Genomic DNA, 14,035 nt, shown 5'->3' with positions numbered 1-14,035 from the left:
GCCACATCAGTCCTCACAAGGCATTTTCATGCTTGTGTCTTTGCATCCTTCTCCTCTTCTTTTGAGGACACCAGCAATATTGACTTTAGGGCTCCCACCATCCCAGTATGACTTCATCTTAACTTAGAACACCTGTATTCTGAGGTTCCAGTTGGACATGAGTGTGTGTGTGTGTGTGTGTGTGTGTGTGTGTGTGTGTAGGAGGGAGCACTATTCAACCCAATACAGCACTCAACAGGACTCTGCTGGAAATCCCATCCTGCGTGCTCTGAGCTGATGCTCCCCCAGGAACTTGCTGCTGACCCTGGTGTGACAGTCACTTTAGTGGGGTTGGGGAGGGGACTGTTCCAGGAATCTGTCAGACCATATGTCCTGCTCACAATGGTTTTCTGGGTGTTCAGTCTGTTTTCTCCTAGAATCATTCCCCCTAGTCCTGCTTCCAGACCAGCTCCCCATGGACGGCCAGGCCCTGGACGCAGTAAGTTACTACATCCCGCCTTCTGTCTCTCTCTCTTTTTTTTTTTACTTCAAACACTAAAAAAAATATGCAAATAGTGCATGGTGATTTTTATAAACTAAAAAAACAATTGTTTTCCTTTTAACTCAAACATTTCGTTGTGTATTAAATAATACATGATGATATTTTTTAAACGTTTAGAAGTTTTTCATTTCTTTCCCTTTTCATTTCAAACATTTAAAAAATACACAAATTATTCACGGTGATTTTTTTTAACTTTTTCAAAAATTTCTAGAATGCAGACAAATACCACAAAGAGTTAGCCAGCTGCTGACCTGGGTATCTGTCCTTCCCTTCTTTGTATTTAAAAAAAATTTTTTTTAATGTTGTTATTTATTTTTGAGAGAGAGAGAGAGAGAGACAGAGTGCCAGCAGCGGAGGGGCAGAGAGAGAGAGGGAGACACAGAATCTGAAGCAGGCTCCGGGCTCTGAGCTGTCAGCACAGACCCAACATAGGGCTCGAGGTCACGAACTATGAAGTGTGAACTGCGAGATCATGACCTGAGCTGAACTCAGAGGCCTCACTGACTGAGCCACCCAGGCGCCCCTGTCTTCCCCTTCTTAAATCTGATTTTCAGCTGGTCAGCTGGTCACCTGAAAGAGAGACTACATTTCCCACTTTTCTGCTTCCCTGTGGCTAGGGTGGCCAATGGATGAGACATAAGTGTTACATGACAGTTTCTGGGAAGTTTTCTGAAAAGACAACTCAAGGGTGCCCATCCTCGCTCCCCCCCCTCCCCCGCCCCAAACACACACTTAGAAATGGGATGTGGAGGCGCCTGGGTGGCTCAGTCAGTTACACATTTGACTTTGGCTCAGGTCATGATCTTGCAGCCTGTGGGTTTGAGCCCCACATCGGGCTCTGTGCTCAGGGCTTGGAGCCTGTTTCGGATTCTGTGTCTCCCTCTCTCTCTGCTCCTCCCCTGCTCTCTCTCTCTCTCAAAAATAAAGAAACATTAAAAAAAAATAAAAAAATAGGATGTGGTGCTGGAGTGCCTTCTTGGAGCATGAGGACAGGGACATACCCTAGGGATGGGAAAACAGGAAGCTAAGTCAGCCTGAATCATCATTGTCTTTGGAGACACCATGGCAACCCTGGGCTGTCCACGCTCAGACTTATATGCATAAGAGAAACCAACTTCTTTCTTTCTTTTCTTTTTTTTTTTTTTAAGATTTTATTTTTAAGCAATCTCTCCACCCAACCTGGGGCTCGAACTCACAACCCCGAGATCAAGTCGCGTGCTCTACTGATGGAGCCAGCCAGGCACCCCACGGGTGTCCTCTTCTATCTTGTTCAAGCGTTTGTGTTTATTTCCTGTGGCCGCTGTAACAAATGGGTGGCTTAAAGCAACACGCATTTATCACCTCACAGTTTTGGAGGCTGGAAGCTTGAAATCAGTAGGGCTGGGCCAGAATCAAGGAGTCACCAGGGCCTCAGTCCCTCCAGAGGCTTTAAAGGAGAATTCGCTCCTCGTCTCTTCCGGGTTCCAGCCTTCCTCTGGTTGTGACTAGATCATCCCAATCTCTGCCTCCATCTACACTGCCTTCTCTGTGTGCACGTCAACTCCCCCTCTGCTTCCTGGCCTACGAGGAGGAAATCCTTATCTCAAGACCCTTAACTTAATTACATTTGTGAAGACCCTTTCCCCGAATAAGGTAATACTTCCAAGGTTCGGGGGATTAAGACTTGATAGCTAGCGTTTGGGGCCGTGGTCCGGCCAACTACGTCACTGTTATTCATGTCCCTAGTACTTAGCAGTGAAACAAAATCCTAGTAAACCGAGAAGGAGACATGTGAAAGAGTGTTCTGGGCACCATTATTGGTTATAGCAAAAAAGATGGAAATGACTGCAGGGATCAGCTGATAACAGGAGAATGGACAAAGAAACTGCAGCCTGATATCATCGGATCTTACAGAGCAGTGAAGTAATGAAAGGCAGCTGCTGCTGCTACATTTATCAACATGGGTAAATCAGTCGCAGAAGTGTAGACTGAGCTCTGTGCTGGAGGTTGAGGGTCAAGAGAACACTGGACCGAGCCCTTCCCCATAGGAGTCTGCACTCCAGGGATGGACGGATCAAGAACTAATCACGGCAGCGCAGTGATTACACAATAGCAGCGTGCCCTGGGACCTCTGGTTGTGCTGCAGAAGAGTCAGCCCCAACTGGGAACTCAGGGAAAGCTTCACTGAGAAGGCTATTGAAGGATACCTAGGTTCGCGCCAGGTGGGCATGAGGGAAGGGCATTCAAAGCGGAGGGAGGGCCAAGTGCAAAGGCTTGGTGTATGAGAAGAGTGAAGGGAGAGAAGCCGTTGCAGTCAGGGTGCTGTCAGACTCAGGAGACAGGAATCCTGACAATAAAGGGGATTTATGGGATCAAGTGACATGAGCTTCAGGAGGGGTTTGATCAAGCTCTGCCGTTTTGTCTGCTCTGCCCTTCTTCCTTACAATGGCTTCCTCCCTGACTGCCAGCAGTCACCAGGGCGACAACCTTCCTCATGCAATCTGGGGTGCAAAGGTGTTTCTGCAACCATGGGTAACGGTCCTGAGCTCAGCACCAAGTGGACTGCCTCCAAATCATCCCGGTGAGCAACTAATCTTTGTGTGCTGTGCACTTCCCTTCCCGACCCGTTCATTCTCCACCCTTCTCCCCGCATTGTTCTGAATCCTGGTAACTACATAGGTAAACACAGAAGCCAATGTGATCACATTTTTAGTTTGAAGCTGCCCTTCTTTTCGCATCTGATTTCTTTTATTATTTTTTTAATATTTATTTATTTATTTATTTTTAATTTTTTTAACGTTTTTATTTATTTTTGAGACAGGGAGAGACAGAGCATGAACAGGGGAGGGTCAGAGAGAGGGAGACACAGAATCCGAAACAGGCTCCAGGCTCTGAGCTGTCAGCACAGAGCCTGACGTGGGGCTCGAACTCACGGACCGCGAGATCATGACCTGAGCCGAAGTCGGCCGCCCAACCGACTGAGCCACCCAGGCGCCCCATAATGTTTATTTATTTTTGAGAGAGGGAGAGAGACAGAGCATGAGTGGGGGAGGGGCAGAGAGAGAGGGAGACACAGAATCGGAAGCAGGCTCCAGGCTCCGAGCTATCAGCACAGAGCCCAACATGGGGCTCAAACCCATGAACCATGAGATCATAACCTGAGCGAAAGTCAGACGCTTAACCAACTCAGCCACCCTGATGCCCCTTTGTATCCGATTTAAAAGACAACTACACAGGGGCACCTGGCTGGCTCAGTCAGAAGAGTGTGGAACTCATGATCTCAAGGTTGTGAGTTTGAGCCCCACGTCGGGTATAGAGGTTAGTAAAAAAGAAATAAATATAAAAAAAGACAACCACATAAAGCAATACTTACAAATCTATGTGGATGGGCACACAATGTATATTTACGTTGTGACAGTAACCGCGTAAAGAAGGGGAAGAATGGAGCTATATGGCAGCAAAGGTTTGGTGAACTATGTTTTGAAATGGACATTAACCTTGAAAGCATTATGTTAAGTGAAAGAAAACAGGCGCGGAAGGCAACATCATCTGTGATTTTCTTTTCTTTTTTTTTTTTTTAATGTTTACTTTTGAGAGAGAGTGCCAGCAGGGGAGGGGCAGAGAGAGGGAGACAGAGGATCCGAAGCAGGCTCTGAGCTGATAGCGATGCGGGGCTTGAACTCGTGAACCGTGAGATCATGACCTGGACCTAAGTTGGGTGCTCAGCCGACTGAGCCACCCGGGTGCCCCTGTGATTTTCTTTGAGTCAAGAATCGGAGTAGGTGAATCTCTAGAAACAGCAAGTAGATCAGTGGTTGCCAGAGGCGGAGGGGTGAGGAGAACGGGGCAGAGAGGGAAGGGGTGTGACTATTAACTCCTTTTGGGATTGAAGAAAGTGCGCTGAAATTGGATGGGGGTGAGGGTGGCACAACCTTGTGAATTTACTAAAAACCACTGAACTGTACACATTAAAATAGTGAGCTTTAGGGGCACCTGGGCGGCCCAGTCGGTTCAGCATCCGACTTCGGCTCAAGTCATGATCTCACCCTTCGGGAGTTCGAACCCCCACATTGGGCTCTGTGCCGACAGCTCAGAGCCTCGAGCACAGATGCCGTGTCTCCCCCTCCCTCTGCCCCTTCCCCACTCACGCTCTGCCTCTCTCTCTCTCTCTCTCTCAAAAATAACCATTTTAAAAATAAAAAGTAAAATAAATAATTACAATAAAATAAAATAGCGAGTTTTATGGCAGGTGGGCTATATCTCAATTGAAAAAAAAAACAAACCACCCTCCTGTGTGCAGGAGTAGGAACGTACTCAGGGCGAGTGACAGAAAAAAACACAGACATCCGGCATGGCTCACGCAAGGGTTGACCGTGAGTGCCGCTCAGAGCAGCAGCAAGGTGGCACAAAGTGAACTGTGTGAACAACGGTTGGAGGGTCAAGCTTTCTCGCAGATTCTGACTCTAAGGGTCTAGCCCAAGGAATCAGAATTTCTGTCGAGTTCCTCCGGCTGCTGGAGGTCCGGCCTCCTGCTGCAAGGTACTTCTGGTTATCTGTGGTTTCATGACAAAGCTTCATAAAACACAGAGGCATAAATCAATCTTTTAAACTGTCATGGTTCCGTGAGTTGATGGGGCTCAGCTGGGTGGTTTTCCCCTAGGATCTCGCCTATAGTTGCAGTCAGATGGTGGCTGGGGCTGGAATTTTCCAAAGGCTACTGGCTTTGGCTCACCTGTCCAGTATTTGGACCAGGATGGGCTCAACCCACCAGGGGCCGGTCAGGCCTTGACCTCTCTCCATGCGACCTTTCCTTGTGGCTAGTGTGGGCTTCCTTAGAGTAGCCTGACTTCTGATATTGGCCGCGGGCTCAGGGTGGGTGGGACAGGAAGGGGGAACCGCAAGATTCTTAAGGCCTGAGCCCAGAGACTGGCACATTATCATTTCTTGGTATTCTAGTGATCGAAGCAGCCACAGAGGCCACTCTAGTTCAAGGGAAGATAACCCTAGTGAGACGGATTTTTAAAAGATCGGGGGCCATTTTTAATCCTCCAAAAATGTTCTGACAGATTCCCCAGGGAGGGCTCCCAGACACCCTAGTGCGCCTTCGTGAGAGTTTGAGTCCTTGTCACCGGTTTTGTTGTGGATCTAGTCGGTGAGATTTGGGTGGGCTTTCCTGGTTGAACTGTTTTTATGTAGGATTTGCGGATTTTGAAATACTATGCCATCACCCCCCCCACCGTCATCCAAGACTCTTCCCTCTGGCTTTTAATTTGGATCTAATTTCTTCATTCCTGAGGTGATACAGGTCATGACCCAATGTGGGACCCGCAGGGCTCATAGAAACTGTAGGAATGTTCTGGCCAGTCAGGCCTTTTGCTGTATAACCTCAAGGGACTTGAACTTTCCAAGTTTCTTCCTTAGTGAACGCAAACACTCACTTTTGAGAAGATGCATTAAGCAACAGCAGGGGCGCCTGGGCGGCTCAGTCAGTTGAGCGTCTGACTTGATTTCCGCTCAGGTCGTGATCTTGTGGTTCGCGAGTTTGAGCCTGGGTCGGGCTTTGTGCTGACGGTGCAGAGCCTGCTTGGGATTCCCTCTCTCTGCCCCTCCTCCACATGAATGTGCTCTCTCTCTCAATCTCTCTCTCTCTCTCTCTCAAAATAAATAAACTTTTAAGAGAATAGGTATTTAAAAAAATGAGACAGTTGCTGACAGCTTCAAGAGAAAAACAAACATTGGAGGCGTGTGTGTGTGTGTGTGTGTGTGTGTGTGTGTTGCAAGTCAAGCCAATCTTTCTACAGTGGTTGGTAATATTTAACCAGAGTTGTACAACTGTTATTTTCTTTGGCCTGGAATTTCCCCCTCTGGGAATAAATTCCAAGGAAATCTATTCCCAAAGGGAAAACATGTAATTTCTCGGCAGCTGTTTTTAATAGCACTATCCATGATAAGAAGTAACTAGGAAAAAAAAAAAAAAAAACAAACCTGACTAATAAAAAAGAAAATCTTGAAAAAGCAGAGGAAGTGAGCAAGATAGCAACAGAAAATGGAAGTGTAGGAAGTCAAAGGGTCAGTCCTTCCACGGAAGCACTCATTCACCAAAAACTGACAGAATCAATTTTTTTTTGGCGGGGGTGGGGGGGGGACTCTGGAATCCAATCAGGAGCTTACAGCAACCAGGAAGTTCTAGTGAAGGAAAAAAATTATTAAGTTTTAGTAAGAAAGGATTGTGTCCATTGGTAGATGGATGGATGAAGAGGTTGTGGAATGCATATACAATTGAATATTATTCAGTGACAAAAAAGAACAAAATCGTGCCATTTGCAACAACGTGGAGGCAGCTAGAGAATATTATGCTAAGTGGAATAAGTCAGAGACAAACACCATATGACTTTTATTTCATTCATATGCAGAATTTAAGAAACAAAACAAATGAACAAAGGGAGAAAAAGAGACAAACCAAGAAACAGATCTTTAAAAAAAATTTTTTTAATGTTTATTCATTTTTGAGAAACAGAGACAAGTGAGGGAGGGGCAGGGAGGGATGTGTGTGTGGGGGGGGGGGGAGACACAGAATCCAAAGCAGGCTCCAGGCTCTGAGCTGTCAGCACAGAGCCCGATGCGGGACTTGAACCCATGAACCTGAGAACATGACCTGAGCTGAAGTCAGACACTCAACCGACTGAGCCACCCAGGGGCCCTGAGAAAGGTTTTTCTTCTTTTTCTTGGCTCCAGGAAGTTATGGAAATCTTTGTCTACTGAGATAACAGAACACGGTGTTCAGTGATGATACATGGCAAGGAATACAGTTTTGGCAAAATATTTTGAAAAAAATCTCTCTCTCTGTCTCTCTCTGTCTCTCTCTCTAGCGCACACACACACACACACACACAGAAAATATCATCCCTCGGCAATCAAGAACAACAAACCTTGGAGAAAGGGGAAAATCTGATATTCAGAGTTACCATATTATAATATTCAAAATATCCAGTTTTCAACAAAAAATGACAAGGAATGCAGAGAAACAAAAATGTGTGTCCCATTCACAGGGAAAAAAATTAAGAGAAAACTGTCCTTGACAAAGCCCAGATATTGAACTTATTAGACAAATACTTTAAACCAATTTTCTTAAGTATGCTCAAAAAGCTAAAGGAATCAAGGAGAACAATATTTGAACCAATAGAGAATATTAAGAAAAAGGTAGAAATGATAAAAAGGAGCCATATCAAATACTGGAACTAAAGAGTACAATAGTTGAAAAAAAATATTCACTAGGGGGGTTCAAAGGCAGAGTTGAGCAGGTAAAAGAAAGAATCCACAAACCTAAAGGTAGAACCATTCAAATTAGGGGCGCCTGGGTGGCTCAGTCGGTTGAGCGTCTGACTTCGACTCAGGTCATGATCTCACAGTTTGTGAGTTCGAGCCCCGCATCGGGCTCTGTGCTGACAGCTCAGAGCCTGGAGCCTGCTTGGGATTCTGTGTCTCCTCTCTCTGCCCCTTCCCCACTCATGCTCTGTCTCTCTCTGTCTCTCAAAAATGAATAAACGTTAAAAAAAAAATTAAAAGAAAAAGTTCTAGAGAGTCAATATTCTCTCTCTCTCTTTTTTTTTTTTTAAAGAACAATTCAAATTATCCAGTCTGAAGAACCGAGAAACAATGATGAAAGAGGGCTTAAGAGATGTGGGGGACATCACTTAATATACCAATATATGCATTAGGAGAACCCCAGAAGAAAGAAAGAAAGGAAGAGGCAAAGGAATATTTGAAACAATTAAGGCCAAACACTTCCAATATTTGATGAAAACGTAAGTCTGCATATTGAAACACTCGAAGAAGTACCAGTATTAAAAATCCAAAGAGATCCACAAAAAGATACGGTAATCAAATTTTCAAAAGACAAATACGAGGGAGAGGATTTGGGAGATATAGTGTAGTAACAAGCATCAAGCCTGTCTCCCCCCCCCCCAGACAAGAATTGCACTGGCAGATTCACAAGATATGTAACTCTTTTGGGACTTCAGAGTCTGCAGAAGGCTTGTAACTTCCGAGGAAAGGCTTGGACAGAAAAGAGTGACGGGGCGCCTGGGTGGCTCAGTTGGTTAAGCGTCTGACTTCAGCTCAGGTCATGATTTCGTAGTTCGTGAGTTCAAGCCCCACATGGGCTCGCTGATGTTAGAGCGAAGCCTGCTTTAGCTGTTGTGTCACTCCCTCTTCCTGACCCTCCCCTGATCATGTGCTCTCTCTCAAAAATAAATACAATGTTTTAAAAAATTAAAAAATATATATACAAAAAGAAAAGAGTGATTAATCTCAGTCAAGTTTAGGTCTTAGCAGAGTAGTAGTACTCAGTCCCTGCCCTTCAGCACCATGGCAGGCAGGATGCTGTAAGTCTGCTTTAATATATAAAAATTCACTTCGGGGGATGCGTGGATGGTTCAGTCAGTTAAGCATCTGACTCTTGATTTCGGCTCAGGTCATAATCTCACAGCTGTGGGATCGAGCCCTGCGTCGGGCTCTGTGCAGAGCACGGAGCCTGCTTGGGATTCTCTCCCTCTCCCTTTACTCCTCACGCTCTCTTTCTCTCTCCCAAAAAAATAAATAAATAAACTTAAAAAAAAAGAATATTGATGCAAAAATTCCCAATAAAATACAAATACTAAAAAAGCAAATTCAGCAGCATATGAAAAGGATGCTACGCCGTGACCATCGGGATTTATTTCTGACCTGCAACGAGATCGACATACAGAAATTTATCCGTGTGATATACCACATCAGCAAAATGAAGGAAAACCCCACATGGTCATCTCAGTCGATGCAGAAAAAACATTTGACAAAACTAAGTACCTTTTCATCACAAAAAAGAAAACACACTGGGAAAACTAGGAAGAGAAGGAAACTCCCTCACCATAATAATGGGCATATTACGAAAGAGAATCTTGAAATAATAAGACAGTAGTGATGGATCCTATACAAGGGGTACCAATAAATTAACTGCTGATTTCTCCTAAGAAACATGGATGCCAAAAGATGGCGGGAGAATATACTTAAAGTACTGAAAAGGGGAAAAAAACACCTTTCAACTAAGAAAACAATATCTGGCAAAATCACTCCTTAAAAATGAAGGAGAAATTAAGACATTTCTGCATAAACAAAATACAGGACTTTCATAAATTAATAGGTAAGTATAAAAACCAGTATTATGTTTTTGGTTTGCAACTCTTCTTTGGGTATCTCATATTATTCAATTTTTTTTTGAACATGTCTTTATTTTTGAGACAGACAGAGCATGAACGGGGGAAGGGCAGAGAGAGAGAGAGGGAGACAGAGAATCTGAAACAGGCTCCAGGCTCTGAGCTGTCAGCACAGAGCCCGACACGGGGCTCAAACTCACGGACCACGACGTCATGACCTGAGCCGAAGTTGGACACTTAACCGACTGAGCCACCAAGGAGTCCCAGGTATCTCGTATTACTTAAAGGGTAAATGCCTCTAGGGGTCTGGGGGCGCAGTCAGTTGAGTGACTGACTTGATTTTGACTCAGGTCATGATCCCGGGGGCGGGGGGGGGGGGATCTAGCCCTGTGTCAGTCTCCACGTTGGGCGTAGAGCCTACTTAAGATTCTCTCTCTCTCCCTCCCTCTCTGCCCCTCCCCCCTCAAAAAAATCTTAAAAGGTAAAAATAATGATGAATCTATGTTAATGAGCATCTCGTAAAAGATGCGACTTGTGGCAGTAACAACCTGAAAACGGTGAGACAGAGCTGTCTAGATCAGATGCAAAGCTTTTATATGCCACTGTTGCTAAGCTGATAACAATTCAAACTAGACTGTTATAAATGTAGGGTGTTACTGTAATGCCCAGGTAACCACGAAGCAAATAACTGCAAAGAAAATGAGGAGGGAATCAAAATGGTACATTAGGAAAAAAAACCAAATGCAAAAAAAAAAAAAAAAAAAAAAAAAAAGGCAGGATTTGAGGATTTGAGACTTAAATAAGACATAAACAGAAAATAGCATAGTGGCAAAAGTAAGTCCTTCTTGGGGTGCCTGGCTGGCTCAGTCAGTGGGGCATGTGACTCTTGATCTCGGGGTTGTGAATTTGAGCCCCATGCTGGGTGTAGACATTACTTAAAAGAAAATCATTTTAAAAAGATTTAAAGTAGATACTTCTTTAACAGTAATGTAAATGGATTAAATCTTTAAATGTAAATGGACTAACACAGCAATCAAAAAACAGGCTGGCAGAATAAATTTTTTATTCTTTATCTCATCTCATCTCATCTCATCTCATCTCATCTCATCTCATCTCTTCTCATCTTATCTTATCTTTGACAGACAGAGAGATAGTGAGCAGGGGAGAGGGGCAGAGGGAGAAAGAGAGAATCCTGAGCAGGCTTCATGCTCAGCCTCAATCCCACGACCTGAGCTGAAATCAAGAGTTGAATGCTCAGCCAACTGAGCCACCCAGAATAAATTTTTTAAAACATAATTCAACTCAATACCACCTATAGGAGACTTTAGGCTCAAAGACTCTAATATGTTGAAAGTGGAAGGATAGAAAAAGAGATTCCGTGTAAGTAGTAACTAAAAGAGACCTGAGGTAGCTATAAAAATACCAAGTAAATAAAGCCTATGAAAAAATTACCAGAAGAGACAAAAGGGAGTTATATAATAATAAAATGATTAATTCACTAGGAAGATATAGCAACTACAAATATATATGCACCATCATCAGATCTTCAAAATATATGAACCAAACAATGAGAGAATCAAAGGGAGACACACACAGAGCTCTCCAGGGGTGCCTGGGTGGCTCAGTCGGTTAAGTGTCTGACTTCGGTTCAGGTCACGATCTCACAGATCATGAGTTTGAGCCCCCCATTGGGCCCTGTGCTGACAGCTCGGAGCCTAGAGCCTGTTCGAATTCTGTGTCTTCCTCTCTCTCTCTCTGCCCCTCCCCTGCTTGTGCTCTGTCTCTCTCTCAAAAATAAATAAAACATTAAAAAAAAAAAAAGACAGCTCTCCAAAAATAGTTAGGTACTTGAACACACCCAACTTCCCATGATGGATAGAAAACCAAGACATAAGATCAATAAGGAAGTGGAGGACTTGAACAATTTTATAAACCAACTGGACCTAACAGACATACACAGGACACTCCCTCAACAAAAGCAGCAAATGTGTTCCTCTCAAGTTCAAAAAAATGACATTTTCCAGGACAGACCATATGATAAGCCTCAATATAGGCCTCAGTAGATTTAAAAAAAATTTTTTAACATTTATTTTATTTTTGAGACAGAGAGAGACAGAGCATGAACAGGGGAGGGGCAGAGAGAGAGGGAGACACAGAATCTGAAACAGGCTCCAGGCTCTGAGCAGTCAGCACAGAGCCCGACGCGGGGCTTGAACTCATGGACCGTGAGACCATGACCTGAGCCGAAGTTGGACGCTTAAGCGACTGAGCCACCCAGGCGCCCCAGGCCTCAGTAGATTTAAACAGACTGCAATCATACAAGGTATCTTTCCCAACCACAATACCAGAGCTAGAAATCAATCAGAGAAGAAAAACTGGAAAAGGCACAAATATGTAGAAATTCAAAAACACACTCCTAAGCATGCAAGGGACCAAAGAAGAAAGCACGATGACTAGAAAATAGGGGCATCTATTTGAGAGGCACCTGGGTGGCTCAGGCAGTTGAGCGCCGGACTCTTTTTTTTTTTTTTTTTTTTTTTAATTTTTTTTTTTAAACGTTTATTTATTTTTGAGACAGAGAGAGACAGAGCATGAATGGGGGAGAGTCAGAGAGAGGGAGACACAGAATTGAAACAGGCTCCGGGCTCTGAGCTGCTAGCACAGGGGCCCGATGCGGGGCTCGAACTCACAGACCGCGAGATCGTGACCTGAGCCGAAGTCGGCGCTCAACCGACTGAGCCACCCAGGCGCCCCGCCGGACTCTTGATTTCAGCTCAGGTCATGATCCCAGGGTTGTGGGATTGAGCCCTGCCTCGGGCTCCGCACTGAGTATGGAGCCTACTTAGGATTCTCTCTCTCGCTCTCCCCACCACCCTCTCCCCCACTCTCTGTCTCCGTCTCTGTCTCTCTCTCTAAAAAAGAAAAAAAAAAAAAAAAGAAAAGAAAATACTTTGAGAAGAAAGATGAAAACACAACATAGCAAAACTTATGGCATGCAGTAAAGGCAGTAATCAGAGGGCTATTTGTATCCGTAAAAGTCTTTATTAAAAAAGGGAAAAGGTGGGTCTCCTGGGTGGCTCAGTTGGTTAAGCTTCCAACTTCAGCTCAGATCAAGATCTTACTGTTCTTGAGTTTGAGCCCCGCATCAGGCTCTGTGCTGACAGCTCAGAGCCGGGAGCCTGCTTCGGATTCTATGTCTCCTTCTCTCTTTGCCCCTCCCCCACTCGTGCTCCCTCTCTCTCTCTCTCTCTCTCTCTCTCTCTCTCTTAAAAATAAATAAATAATACAAAGACCGGAAGCCTAAGTCTCACAGAAAGAAGAAAATACACATTAGGAACATAAATAAAAATAAAAAACTGGAAAAGCAAGTGGATCAGTGAAACCAAAAGTTGGTTCTTTGAAAAGAGCACCGAAATTAACAAACCTTTAGCAAGATTGACCAAAAGAAAAGATGCAAATAAGTAAAATCAGAAATAAAAGTGAGGACATTACAAACATCCGTCCATCAATACAGTCGGTAGGAGAATACCACAAATATTATTGCAGCCAATAAACTAGGCAGCCTTGATGAATTGGGAAAAATTCCCAGAGACACACATATTAACAAAATTGACTGTAAAAATTGAAAATCTCAACAGACCGATAACTACTAAAGAGATTGAATCAGTAATCAAAAACCTCCCAACGATGAAAAGTCTGGGACCAAATGGCTTCACGGGTGCATTGTGCCAAACAGTTAAAGAATTAGCATTAAACATTTTTCAAACTCTTCCAAAATATAGAGGCGGAGGAAACGTTACCTAACTGATTCTATGAGGCCAGCATTTCCCCATCAAATCCAGTCGGATATACCCACAAACAAAAAACAAAAAACCAAAAGAAAACAAAAACCCCCACAAAAACCAAAACCAAAATCAAGACCAATCCCAAAAACAAAAAACCCTGAAAAAACTACAAAGCAAAATCCTGTGGCTGTAGACGCAAAACTTCTTGACAGAAAACTGGCAAACTGAATCCAACATCATGTGAAAATGACTACACACTATGAACCTGAGGGATTTAGCCCAAGAATACAATGGTGGTTCATCATAAGAAAATTAAGCGATGTGGGACCCCGGGGGGGGGGGGGGGTTCAGTCGGTTAAGCGTCCGACTTCAGCTCAGGTCATCATCTCGCGGCTCGTGGGTTCGAGTCCCACATCAGACTCTGTGCTGACAGCTCAAAGCCTGGAGCCCACTTAAGATTCTGTGTCTCCCTCTCTCTTTGCCCCTCTCCCGGTCCCGCTCTCTCTCTCTTTCTCTCTCTCTTAAAAATAAATAAACTT

The sequence above is a fragment of the Panthera pardus genome, unplaced genomic scaffold (assembly GCF_024362965.1).
Source record: "Panthera pardus isolate Hobbes unplaced genomic scaffold, ASM2436296v1 HiC_scaffold_3, whole genome shotgun sequence".
Lineage (NCBI taxonomy): Eukaryota > Metazoa > Chordata > Mammalia > Carnivora > Felidae > Panthera > Panthera pardus.
This window is presented reverse-complemented; position numbering follows the sequence as displayed.